The following is a 14,753-nucleotide window of genomic DNA, read 5'->3' as shown; positions in this document are numbered from 1 at the left end:
GGACTCAGTTTCTTTATGCATAAAATATTTTTTAAATACTAAATATAATTATCAAGAGGGATTAAATAAAAGCTGATGTGTAAAATTTAAGATATTGACCTTCTCCAGTGTAGTTCCAGAAAAACAGGCATTTTGTCTATTGTGTTTATTGTTGTATCCCAAATGTCCAGTAGAATACCTGGCACAAAGTAGGTATTCAATAAATATTTCTTGAATATTAGGTCTGTTTTTAAATCATTGAATTTGCATATTCAATAAAAAGCAGAAAGAAGACATATGGAAAAACATAGGTATAAATAAATGTGGGACTGAAATACTTCATGAGGCTGTTTTGAATGAGAAACATCAAATCAAATGGAGTAGAAGATCTTGAAATATAAATGAGTAGAACTTTCTTACGCATCCTATTCATTTCAATACCTTTTATTATTTTTAATTTTGTGGGTACATAATAGATGTATATATATTTTTGTTTCAATATTAAAATGAGCTTGTGAAAAGAAACTCAAGTTAAAACAAAATAGATTTTTACCAGGAGATAGGACTTTTGAGCAATTACTTTAAATTTATTCTTACCTGTATTCCTGAACATTCTATTTGAAGTATCAATTACTTTCCTAAGCGAATATAATGATTTTTCTTACCCCTCAACTATCCCAACTGTGGCTACTGTTAAACAGACTTTTAATGTAGGTGCTTAGATACTGGGGAATTTTTTCACAAATAAATATGAAATCAGTCTATTTTTGACTTATCTGTGTACCAGACTGGAGATAATTAACATCATTTTATAACACTCTTTTTCTTTTTATGAATTAATTTGTTTTCTTCTTCTTCTTCTTAGTCAAATGCTAACTGAATTTTTTTTTTTTACTTGCACATAAGATTTTATTATTTTTTTCTTTTTATTTATTTATTTTTATTTTTTATTATACGTTAAGTTTTAGGGTACATGTGCACATTGTGCAGGTTAGTTACATATGTATACATGTGCCATGCTGGTGCGCTGCACCAACTAACTCGTCATCTAGCATTAGGTATATCTCCCAATGCTATCCCTCCCCCCTCCCCCCTCCCCACCACAGTCCCCAGAGTATGGTATTCCCCTTCCTGTGTCCATGTGATCTCATTGTTCAATTCCCACCTATGAGTGAGAATATGCGGTGTTTGGTTTTTTGTTCTTGCGATAGTTTACTGAGAATGATGGTTTCCAATTTCATCCATGTCCCTAAAAGGATATGAACTCATCATTTTTTATGGCTGCATAGTATTCCATGGTGTATATGTGCCACATTTTCTTAATCCAGTCTATCATTGTTGGACATTTGGGTTGGTTCCCAGTCTTTGCTATTGTGAATAATGCCGCAATAAACATATGTGTGCATGTGTCTTTATAGCAGCATGATTTATAGTCATTTGGGTATATACCCAGTAATGGGATGGCTGGGTCAAACTATTTCTAGTTCTAGATCCCTGAGGAATCGCCACACTGACTTCCACAATGGTTGAACTAGTTTACAGTCCCACCAACAGTGTAAAAGTGTTCCTATTTCTCCACATCCTCTCCAGCACCTGTTGTTTCCTGACTTTTGAATGATTGCCATTCTAACTGGTGTGAGATGATATCTCATAGTGGTTTTGATTTGCATTTCTCTGATGGCCAGTGATGATGAGCATTTTTTCATGTGTTTTTTGGCTGCATAAATGTCTTCTTTTGAGAAGTGCCTGTTCATGTCCTTCGCCCACTTTTTGATGGGGTTGTTTGTTTTTTTCTTGTAAATTTGTTTGAGTTCACTGTAGATTCTGGATATTAGCCCTTTGTCAGATGAGTAGGTTGCGAAAATTTTCTCCCATGTTGTAGGTTGCCTATTCACTCTGATGGTAGTTTCTTTTGCTGTGCAGAAGCTCTTTAGTTTAATTAGATCCCATTTGTCAATTTTGGCTTTTGTTGCCATTGCTTTTGGTGTTTTAGACATGAGTCCTTGCCCACGCCTATGTCCTGAATGGTAATGCCTAGGTTTTCTTCTAGGGTTTTTATGGTTTTAGGTCTAACGTTTAAATCTTTAATCCATCTTGAATTGATTTTTGTATAAGGTGTAAGGAAGGGATCCAGTTTCAGCTTTCTACATATGGCTAGCCAGTTTTCCCAGCACCATTTATTAAATAGGGAATCCTTTCCCCATTGCTTGTTTTTCTCAGGTTTGTCAAAGATCAGATAGTTGTAGGTAAGCGGCGTTATTTCTGAGGGCTCTGTTCTGTTCCATTGATCTATATTTCTGTTTTGGTACCAGTACCATGCTGTTTTGGTTACTGTAGCCTTGTAGTATAGTTTGAAGTCAGGTAGTGTGATGCCTCCAGCTTTGTTCTTTTGGCTTAGGATTGACTTGGCGATGCGGGCTCTCTTTTGGTTCCATATGAACTTTAAAGTAGTTTTTTCCAATTCTGTGAAGAAAGTCATTGGTAGCTTGATGGGGATGGCATTGAATCTGTAAATTACCTTGGGCAGTATGGCCATTTTCACGATATTGATTCTTCCTACCCATGAGCAAGGAATGTTCTTCCATTTGTTTGTATCCTCTTTTATTTCCTTGAGCAGTGGTTTGTAGTTCTCCTTGAAGAGGTCCTTCACATCCCTTGTAAGTTGGATTCCTAGGTATTTTATTCTCTTTGAAGCAATTGTGAATGGGAGTTCACTCATGATTTGGCTCTCTGTTTGTCTGTTGTTGGTGTATAAGAATGCTTGTGATTTTTGTACATTGATTTTGTATCCTGAGACTTTGCTGAAGTTGCTTATCAGCTTAAGGAGATTTTGGGCTGAGACAATGGGGTTTTCTAGATAAACAATCATGTCGTCTGCAAACAGGGACAATTTGACTTCCTCTTTTCCTAATTGAATACCCTTTATTTCCTTCTCCTGCCTGATTGCCCTGGCCAGAACTTCCAACACTATGTTGAATAGGAGCAGTGAGAGAGGGCATCCCTGTCTTGTGCCAGTTTTCAAAGGGAATGCTTCCAGTTTTTGCCCATTCAGTATGATATTGGCTGTGGGTTTGTCATAGATAGCTCTTATTATTTTGAAATATGTCCCATCAATACCTAATTTATTGAGAGTTTTTAGCATGAAGGGTTGTTGAATTTTGTCAAAGGCTTTTTCTGCATCTATTGAGATAATCATGTGGTTTTTGTCTTTGGCTCTGTTTATATGCTGGATTACATTTATTGATTTGCGTATGTTGAACCAGCCTTGCATCCCAGGGATGAAGCCCACTTGATCATGGTGGATAAGGTTTTTGATGTGCTGCTGGATTCGGTTTGCCAGTATTTTATTGAGGATTTTTGCATCAATGTTCATCAAGGATATTGGTCTAAAATTCTCTTTTTTGGTTGTGTCTCTGCCAGGCTTTGGTATCAGAATGATGCTGGCCTCATAAAATGAGTTAGGGAGGATTCCCTCTTTTTCTATTGATTGGAATAGTTTCAGAAGGAATGGTACCAGTTCCTCCTTGTACCTCTGGTAGAATTCGGCTGTGAATCCATCTGGTCCTGGACTCTTTTTGGTTGGTAAACTATTGATTATTGCCACAATTTCAGCTCCTGTTATTGGTCTATTCAGAGATTCAACTTCTTCCTGGTTTAGTCTTGGGAGAGTGTATGTGTCGAGGAATGTATCCATTTCTTCTAGATTTTCTAGTTTATTTGCGTAGAGGTGTTTGTTGTATTCTCTGATGGTAGTTTGTATTTCTGTGGGATCGGTGGTGATATCCCCTTTATCATTTTTTATTGCGTCTATTTGATTCTTCTCTCTTTTTTTCTTTATTAGTCTTGCTAGCGGTCTATCTATTTTGTTGATCCTTTCAAAAAACCAGCTCCTGGATTCATTAATTTTTTGACGGGTTTTTTGTGTCTCTATTTCCTTCAGTTCTGCTCTGATTTTAGTTATTTCTTGCCTTCTGCTAGCTTTTGAATGTGTTTGCTCTTGCTTTTCTAGTTCTTTTAATTGTGATGTTAGGGTGTCAATTTTGGATCTTTCCTGCTTTCTCTTGTGGGCATTTAGTGCTATAAATTTCCCTCTGCACACTGCTTTGAATGCGTCCCAGAGATTCTGGTATGTTGTGTCTTTGTTCTCGTTGGTTTCAAAGAACATCTTTATTTCTGCCTTCATTTCGTTATGTACCCAGCAGTCATTCAGGAGCAGGTTGTTCAGTTTCCATGTGGTTGAGCGGCTTTGAGTGAGATTCTTAATCCTGAGTTCTAGTTTGATTGCACTGTGGTCTGAGAGATAGTTTGTTATAATTTCTGTTCTTTTACATTTGCTGAGGAGAGCTTTACTTCCAACTATGTGGTCAATTTTGGAATAGGTGTGGTGTGGTGCTGAAAAAAATGTATATTCTGTTGATTTGGGATGGAGAGTTCTGTAGATGTCTATTAGGTCCGCTTGGTGCAGAGCTGAGTTCAATTCCTGGGTATCCTTGTTGACTTTCTGTCTCGTTGATCTGTCTAATGTTGACAGTGGGGTGTTAAAGTCTCCCATTATTAATGTGTGGGAGTCTAAGTCTCTTTGTAGGTCACTCAGGACTTGCTTTATGAATCTGGGTGCTCCTGTATTGGGTGCATAAATATTTAGGATAGTTAGCTCCTCTTGTTGAATTGATCCCTTTACCATTATGTAATGGCCTTCTTTGTCTCTTTTGATCTTTGTTGGTTTAAAGTCTGTTTTATCAGAGACTAGGATTGCAACCCCTGCCTTTTTTTGTTTTCCATTTGCTTGGTAGATCTTCCTCCATCCTTTTATTTTGAGCCTATGTGTGTCTCTGCACGTGAGATGGGTTTCCTGAATACAGCACACTGATGGGTCTTGACTCTTTATCCAACTTGCCAGTCTGTGTCTTTTAATTGAAGAATTTAGTCCATTTACATTTAAAGTTAATATTGTTATGTGTGAATTTGATCCTGTCATTATGATGTTAGCTGGTGATTTTGCTCGTTAGTTGATGCAGTTTCTTCCTAGTCTTGATGGTCTTTACATTTTGGCATGATTTTGCAGCGGCTGGTACCGGTTGTTCCTTTCCATGTTTAGCGCTTCCTTCAGGAGCTCTTTTAGGGCAGGCCTGGTGGTGACAAAATCGGTCAGCATTTGCTTGTCTGTAAAGTATTTTATTTCTCCTTCACTTATGAAGCTTAGTTTGGCTGGATATGAAATTCTGGGTTGAAAATTCTTTTCTTTAAGAATGTTGAATATTGGCCCCCACTCTCTTCTGGCTTGTAGGGTTTCTGCCGAGAGATCCGCTGTTAGTCTGATGGGCTTCCCTTTGAGGGTAACCCGACCTTTCTGTCTGGCTGCCCTTAACATTTTTTCCTTCATTTCAACTTTGGTGAATCTGACAATTATGTGTCTTGGAGTTGCTCTTCTCGAGGAGTATCTTTGTGGCGTTCTCTGTATTTCCTGAATCTGAACGTTGGCCTGCCTTGCTAGATTGGGGAAGTTCTCCTGGATAATATCCTGCAGAGTGTTTTCCAACTTGGTTTCATTCTCCGCATCACTTTCAGGTACACCAATCAGACGTAGATTTGGTCTTTTCACATAGTCCCATATTTCTTGGAGGCTTTGCTCATTTCTTTTTATTCTTTTTTCTCTAGACTTCCCTTCTCGCTTAGTTTCATTCATTTCATCTTCCATTGCTGATACCCTTTCTTCCAGTTGATCGCATCGGCTCCTGAGGCTTCTGCATTCTTCACGTAGTTCTCGAGCCTTGGTTTTCAGCTCCATCAGCTCCTTTAAGCACTTCTCTGTATTGGTTATTCTAGTTATACATTCTTCTAAATTTTTTTCAAAGCTTTCAACTTCTTTGCCTTTGGTTTGAATGTCCTCCCGTAGCTCAGAGTAATTTGATCGTCTGAAGCCTTCTTCTCTCAGCTCGTCAAAATCATTCTCCATCCAGCTTTGTTCCGTTGCTGGTGAGGAACTGCGTTCCTTTGGAGGAGGAGAGGCGCTCTGCATTTTAGAGTTTCCTGTTTTTCTGTTCTGTTTTTTCCCCATCTTTGTGGTTTTATCTACTTTTGGTCTTTGATGATGGTGATGTACAGATGGGTTTTCGGTGTGGATGTCCTTTCTGTTTGTTAGTTTTCCTTCTAACAGACAGGACCCTCAGCTGCAGGTCTGTTGGAATACCCTGCCGTGTGAGGTGTCAGTGTGCCCCTGCTGGGGGGTGCCTCCCAGTTAGGCTGCTCGGGGGTCAGGGGTCAGGGACCCACTTGAGGAGGCAGTCTGCCCGTTCTCAGATCTCCAGCTGCGTGCTGGGAGAACCACTGCTCTCTTCAAAGCTGTCAGACAGGGACATTTAAGTCTGCAGAGGTTACTGCTGTTTTTTTGTTTGTCTGTGCCCTGCCCCCAGAGGTGGAGCCTACAGAGGCAGGCAGGCCTCCTTGAGCTGTGGTGGGCTCCACCCAGTTCGAGCTTCCCGGCTGCTTTGTTTACCTAATCAAGCCTGGGCAATGGCGGGCGCCCCTCCCCCAGCCTCGCTGCCGCCTTGCAGTTTGATCTCAGACTGCTGTGCTAGCAATCAGCGAGATTCCGAGGGCGTAGGACCCTCCGAGCCAGGTGTGGGATATAGTCTCGTGGTGCGCCGTTTTTTAAGCCGGTCTGAAACGCGCAATATTCGGGTGGGAGTGACCCGAGTTTTCCAGGTGCGTCCGTCGGCTCGCGCACGGTGCGCGCACCCAGTGGCCTGCGCCCACTGTCTGGCACTCCCTAGTGAGATGAACCCGGTACCTCAGATGGAAATGCAGAAATCACCGTCTTCTGCGTCGCTCACGCTGGGAGCTGTAGACCGGAGCTGTTCCTATTCGGCCATCTTGGCTCCTCCCCCACTAACTGAATGTTTTTTTAAAAAGGTTTTTGTGGTTCAGATATTTTTCCCTAGCTCATTTCAATTTTCTTTTTACCAATTGTAATGTTATACATTTTCTAAACGTCATTTTTTTTTTTTTTTTGTAGAACAACATATAGTTGGTTCTTGTCTTTCTTTTTATATCCACCATGGCAATATCTGTTATTTAAGGTATTTAGACCATTTGTTTTTAAAGTGATTATTGTTACAGTTGGATTAATATCCCCCATGCTTGTAACTATTTTCTATTAGTTGCAACTTATTATTTGTTTTTTTCCTTCTTTCTTATTCTGTTTTCTCTGGTTTTAATTGAGTATTTTATACATTTCCATTTTCTCTTCTCCCTTAACATACCAAATATATTTCTTTTGAAAATGATTTTAGTGTCTGCCCTAGAGTTTGCAGTATAAATTCATTATTGATCTAAGTCAACTTTCAAATAACATTATACCACTTCATGGGTAGTAAAGGTAACTTGTAATATGGTATTCCCAATTCTTCCCTCATGTCCCTTATAACAGTGGGTCATTCATTTCACTTATTCATATGCTATAACTACTCAATACATTGTTACTGCTATTACTTTGAACAGTTATCTAATTAGATCAATTAAGAATAAAAAGAAAAAATTTTATTCTGCCTTCATATGTTCCTTCTCATTATTTCTTTATGTGAATCTGCAGTTCTTACCTATACAACATTTTCTTTACCCTGATTAATATTAGACATTTCTGACAGGGCAGATGTGTGGGTAATGAATCCTTCAGATTTTTCTGAGACAGTCTATATTTCTCCTTCACCATTTAAGAGTAATTTTGCTTGATATAGAATTCTTAGGTTGGTATTTATTTTCTTTCAACATTTTAACTATGTAACTCCACTCTTTGGGTTTTTTTTTTTTTTTGACGGAATTTCACTCTTGTCACCCAAAGGCACGATCTCAGCTCATCACCACCTCCACCTCCAGGGTTCAAGTGATTCTTCTGCCTCAGCCTTCCAAGTAGCTGTGATTACAGGCATGTGCCACCACGCCTGGCTAATTTTGTATTCTTAGTAGAGATGGGGTTTCTCCACGTTGGTCAGGCTTGTCTCCAACTCCCGACCTCAGGTGATCCGCCTGCCTCAGCCTCCCAAAGTGCTGAGATTACAGGCGTGAGCCATTGCGCCCGGCCGGCTTTTATTTTTTTAAATGAGAAGTCCACTGTCAATCTTACTCTTGTTCTCCAATAGGTAAAGTGGATTTTTTTGTTTGTTTGTTTCCTCCGTTGGTATTTTTGAAAATGTTCTCTTTGTCTATGGTTTCCTGTAGTTTGAATATGCTATGCTTGGATACATATTTTTTGGTATTTATTGTGCTTAGTGTTCTCTGAGCTTCCTGTATTTGTGGTTTGGCATCTGCCAAACTTTTTGGAAACTTCTCAGCCATTATTACATCAAACAATAATAATATTTGATGTAATAATATTACCTCTGATTCATTTTCTCTTTCTTCTCATTCTGCTATGCTATACATTTTAATACATGTATATGCTACAACTTTTGAAATTATCCCACTGTTCTTGGCTGTTCTGTTTCTTTCATTTGTTTTCTGTCTCTGCATTTCAATTTGGAAAGCTTCTATTGACATATCTTAAAGTTAAATGACTTTTTTCTTTAGTTGTGTTCAGTCTGCTGATGAGACCATTTCATTTCTGTTAGTGTTTTTGATTTCTGGCATTTTCTTTTAATACTTAAAATTTCCATCTCTGCTTACTTTACCCATCAGTTCTTGCATATTGTCTAGTTTTTCCATTAGAGCCCTTAACATATTAATCAAAGTTATTTTACATTCCCTACCTGAAAATCCCCAAATCTTTGCCATACCTGAGACTGGTTCTAATGTTTGTGTTGGCTCTGAAGACGGCGTTTTTTTTTTCTTGCCTTTAGACTTGTAATGTTTGTTGAAATTCCAACATGATATATAGGGTATAGCAACTGAGGCGAATAAGCTTTTAGTGTGAGGTTGAGGAAATTTACAAACTCCAGACTTCAGTAAAGACAGACTTTATTTGAAAAGACTATTGCAATAGGGAGAATGCACAAAATCTGTTAAGTGTCTCAAAAGTAAGCACGAAAGAAATTCTCTTTCATAGTAAAGAGTAAATAAGGCTGGAAAGAACTGGTTATTGGCAAGTGAGATAAACCAGTGACATAATCAGATTGGTCATAAGATTTCCATGTTTATTACATGTGTGACTGTAACTGGAACCAGAAATTTCTTTCCTTGATGCCAGCCAATTTTCAGTAGTAATCATTAGGACTGGTTGTTCTGTATGTCAATGATTGTTTAAACTTAGGGTTGAGAGAAACCTCAGGACACTATGGGAAGGAAAGATGCTTAACTAAGATTTTCTCAAGTCAAGGTTAACAGGCATTTTGTTTGCAATAATCGGTGGGAACAAACACTTCAGCTAATTAATCACTTAGAATGGGAATTTGGAAGGTCTGTGCCTGGCCTTGTCTTAGGTAAACAAATGGGTTTCCTACAAGTCTTAGATAAGTCATATGGAGAAGGATGATTCTTTGCAATAAGCTGTTTCCCAGAACAATAAGCAGGTTGTGATGTTTTTAAAATGGTAACTGTGTCCAGGATTACAGAGCTTAGGTAAAGGTCAACATTGCCAGGTTTTATGTTAGTATGGTTAGGAGTTGGGTTTATCTCATTTTTGCTGTAGCTTTGGGTGTGAGAAACTTCAAATTCCTCTGGGGTTCTTGTTTTTGTCTCTCTTGTCTTCGGGGTTTCCTAAGAACACATTCTTAAATAGAGTTTGCACGCTTAGTTGCTCTTTCAGCTAGAGCAAGTGTCCTAGAGCACTGTCTATTTGGTGGTAAGGTATAGAGGAGGAGCCACATTCTGTTATCTTATTAAATCTGTCTTTTAGTATATGTCTGAGCTGCGGCCTTCACAAGCGTTTCTTACCTTTCCTTCTCCATTGGGTAAGATGAGAAGGCTAGAGGGGGATGAAGTTAAGAAATTGTCTGCTTCCTGGGTATGATAAGACTTTAGTAAAAATCAGTTTCTGTAGAGAGTAGGCCTTTGTTATAGAGATTTGTGATGGCTAATTTTGTGTTTCACTTTGACTGGCCATGGCGTGCCCAGACATTTCATTAAACACTATTCTGGCTGTATCCATGAGGGTGTTTCTGGCTGAGGGTAACATTTGGTTCAGCAGACTGAGTAGAGTAGATTGCCTTCCTAATGTCTGTGAGCCTCCTTTAATCCATCGAAGGTCTGAATAGAACAAAATGGCTAAATAGGAGGGAACTCTTTCTGCCGGACTGCCTTTGAGCTGTGACAGTAGTCTTTTTCTGCCTTTAGACACAAACTGAGGCATTGGCTCTTCTTAGTTCTTGAGCCTGGAGACCTTCAGACTGAAACATACCATCAGCTCTCCTGATTCTCAGGCTTTCTGACTGACACTGGACCCACACCATTAACCCTTTTGGGTCTCCAGCTTACTGAGTGCAAATCTTGGGACTTGTCAGCTTTCAAAATTACATGAATCAATTTCTTATAATAAATCTCTACATGTATAGCCATCCTGTTGGTTGTTTTTCACTGGAGAGTCCTAATACAAGAATGTGCTGGACTATTTAAAAATGGATACTTTTCTCCTCCTGCCAGAGCCACAGGAGATTTTTCTGGGCTCTACATCATGAAAACCTGCGGGATTCCTGAAAGGAAAACCCATGTAAGTGTGCTGGCCTCCCTGATACTGCAGCCGTGAGGGGTTTCTCATGCTCACCGTGTCCACACTCAGCTCTTAGGAATTCATCAAAATTACCGATTAAAAGTATCACCAGTTGCCGGGCGCGGTGACTCATGCCTGTAATCCCAACACGTTGAGAGGCTGAGGCGGGTGGATCACGAGGTCAGGAGTTCGAGACCAGCCTGGCCAATATGGTGAAACCCCGTCTCTACTAGAAATACAAAAATTAGCCGGGTGTGGTGGTGGGCGCCTGTAGTCCCAGCTACTCGGGAGGCTGAGGCGGAAGAATCACTTGAACCCGGGAGGCGGAGGTTGCAGTGAACCGAGATCATGCCATTGCACTCCAGCCTGGGCAACAGAGTGAGACTCCGTCTCAAAATAAATAAATAAATAAATAAATAAATAAATGTACCACCAGTTAGTAGCTCCAGTGTCTACTGCTCCAGATAATCTGATCTTCAGCTATGTATCTTTGTATCTCTGTATTTACCTGTTTCTACACATTTGGGGTAGCATTTTACTCTGTGACATAAAATATTTGTCTTTCAGTCAGATGGTTTGGAAGGAGATGAAAACAACTTTTACAATTTCTTACTATGACCAGGCTAATAATGCAAGAAAATTTTGTCATTTTAACAAAGAGAAAATAACATTCTACTTTTGCATTAGTATATTTTATATTTTAGTTCTTTTTGTGAAAGTATGTATATACCCGTTATTCCTTAGCCAGCTCTGACCACAACAAATAAAATAAAATGGCGGAGCGCAGTGGCTCATGCCTGTCATCCCAGCCCTTTGGGAGGCCGAGGTGGGCGGATCACGAGGTCAGGAGATCGAGACCACCCTGGCTAACATGGGGAAACTCCGTCTCTACTAAAAATTCACAAAATTAGCCGGTCATGGAGGCACGTGCCTGTAGTCCCAGCTACTTGGGAGGCTAAGGCAGGAGAATTGCTTAAACCCAGGAGGTGGAGGTTGCAGTGAGCCAAGATTGTGCCACTGTACTCCAGCCTGGGTTACGGAGCGAGACTTCGTCTCAAAAATAAATAAATAAATAAATAATTAATAAAATTCTCCTTTACAGCTTTTTATATAATTTAGGTTTTGAACTATATCCCACCACTTTTTATTTTGAAACTACTAGTCATTTTACTTTAAGACAAAACTATTTTTCCTTAATAAAACATATCTTGTTTGTCTTGCATACAAAGTTGTTCGACTATGCTACTTTGCTCCTAGTAGAGTTTATTCACATATATTGATTATAATTTTTATTCATAGTAGGTTTCATTTTAGATAGAAAATTGGGATATGGATGTTTGTGAACTCTGTTATGCATGAGTATTTCGTAGCAAATTAGCAAAGCTCATAAATATGCATATCAGAACTTTTTTTTTTTTTGAGACAGTCTCACCTGTTGCCCAGGCTGGAGTGCAGTGGCGCGATCTCGGCTCACTGCAACCTCTGCCTCCCGGGTTCAAATGATTCTCTTGCCTCAGCCTCCCGAGTAGCTGGGATTAAAGGCGCCCGCCACCACACCCAGCTAATTTTTGTATTTTTAGTACAGACGGGGTTTCACCATGTTGGCCAGGATGGTCTCAAACTCCTGACCTCGTGATCCACCCGCCTCGGCCTCCCAAAGTGTTGGGATTACAGGCGTGAGCCACCTGGACTGGCCATTGCACAACTTTTTATAACCATAAACATCCCCTATACTACAGCTTTTCAAGATGACAAAAACGAATGCACTCATCAACAGACCCAAACATATATAGCCTTAAAAATATGCATAGAAATTAATATTTTAGCATTTTATCTTGTTTAGAAACAATCTACATATTTAAAAGATAATCATTAATTAACCTTATATAACATAAACCTAACGTTTTAGCTTACCAAAATATCTTGAAAACCGTTTTCTAGATGACATATTACAAAAGATAATTAGCGTTGAAATAATGTTTCTCAAAATAGTAACTTAATTTGGTTAAAGATAAATTTTCATTTTTTTATATTTAAGACTAGGTCATTCAATCAGTAAACCTGTACAAACTTAGGAAGACTATCCCACGTAGAATAAAAATATATGCCTATATGTGCCTATTTTATATATATATATATGCCTATATAATATATATATGCCTATATATATATGCCTATATATATGCCAGTGTATATATGCCTATATATATGTGTGCCATATATAAATATATATATAAAAAATATATAAATATATAAATACATGTATAAATATATAAATATATAAATATGTATATATAAATATATATGTATATATAAATATATATAAATATGTAAATATGTATATATAAATATATATAAATATATATAAATGTATATATATAAAAAACCTTGATAACTCAGAATACTTTTTTTAGGCCAACTACATTATAGTTAGTCTCATTTGTTATGATTTACCTAAATTATATGAACTTCAGTTTTTAAAATATTTGGGCTAACTTATATAGTAGTACTTTTGAAAATAGTAGATGGTTAATTTCCTTAATTTCTGAAGTTTACAGGAATAGTTAATTTATACAACCATTTTTTAAATCTCTAAGAGAATCAAAATAGTGTTCCTTTAATGCATTTTATATTCTAATATGGCAATATTATCTGGGGGTAAGTAAATAATGGGTTTGGGCCATAATCCTGAAAGACACAATCTCAAGTGCTATAATCCCAAACAATGAAACTCTGAAGGGTGAAAATCCTGAAAATATGTTTCTTGAAAAAATTATTTAAAAAAAATTTTAGAAGGCATTTATTTAGATCTTTAAAGGGGGGATTTATTTGAGAATCATAAAAACATGATGGAATACTTCATTGACCACTTTCCACAATAAAATGTACAATAATAACATATTTTTGCAAGCATAAACATTTAAATATCCTAAGAACAGTCACACATGTATAACAATTATGAGCAGATAACCAGTATTCAGAAAGAAATAGGTCAAAGGTAAAACATATGGATATATATTACTATGGTTTGTAATTATGTCCACCTCGTTTTATAACTGCTGTTTTTTGAAATTCCATGTCAATCTAAGTCTTTTGATGAAAACATCAAAGTCACAACATGTCACCACCACATATGCGATAGTCCAAAGAACTTTGATCTCGAGCAATTTCATCTTTTACAAATGCAGTTGTACAAACAGGGTATCTCTTCATTTCTTGAGGAAGTATCAATGTTTCTATATATAAGCACAATGCTTATACACAAAATCAACATTGTTATAATGTACTTTCCTAGTGTCAAATTTGCAAAAAGTGCATAAACTGATTAGAATTCTCTAAAAGTCTTTACACAATTTATACTTCTATTATTGGAAATGATGTGAAGATGAAATACATAGCAGAGTGAATTTTAAAAAAAGTAATGCTGACAATTTGAAATGGTGATTAAAAAACTTAAAAAAGAAAAAATCTAAAACACTAAAAAAAATTGATATATGAGAAAATGTGTTACTAAGTTAGATATGAACAATTGCACAGAAGTAGTCCATAAAAGCTGGCTAACTTTCACAATCATTAACTGTATTTTGAAGTCTTGCATTTTGATTAATGGCTGCTTTTTTCTTTTAGGGCATAGTTTTTCTTGGAGAATACGTTCACATTCATTTTCTATGTGGAACTGCTCTTTTTGAAATTGTTGTGTGATTCAATTTACATCAACATGAGCATTCCCTATTAAATTTTCCCATATTCTGTGCCATGCTTCTATGTTGTTTTGGGTATGCAGAAATTCCTCATGCACCCATATACAGAGAACAAATTTGGCGGAAACAATGTTGGTGATCAAACAGCAACACTATTGCTTAAGTGTCTTCTTATCCTACTGTGCACACAATTATTTTCAAACCAGTCAGTAACTTTGCTGGCTTATTCAGGGAAATGTGGCTTTAATTCATTAAATGCTTATGGAATTTTGTCACCTGGGAGAAATGCCAACGCAGATAAATGACATGTTTAGACTGAAGTTTTTGTCATTGCCATATCATGTGGCCAATCCACTCACTGCATTTTATGCCAAATGCACTGGGCTGAATTGGGGGGTGCGGGCGGGGGAGGAAACTATAGATAAAACCTTGAA

The sequence above is a fragment of the Pan paniscus genome, chromosome X (genome assembly GCF_029289425.2).
Source record: "Pan paniscus chromosome X, NHGRI_mPanPan1-v2.0_pri, whole genome shotgun sequence".
In the NCBI taxonomy this organism is placed as follows: Eukaryota; Metazoa; Chordata; class Mammalia; order Primates; family Hominidae; genus Pan; species Pan paniscus.
This window is presented reverse-complemented; position numbering follows the sequence as displayed.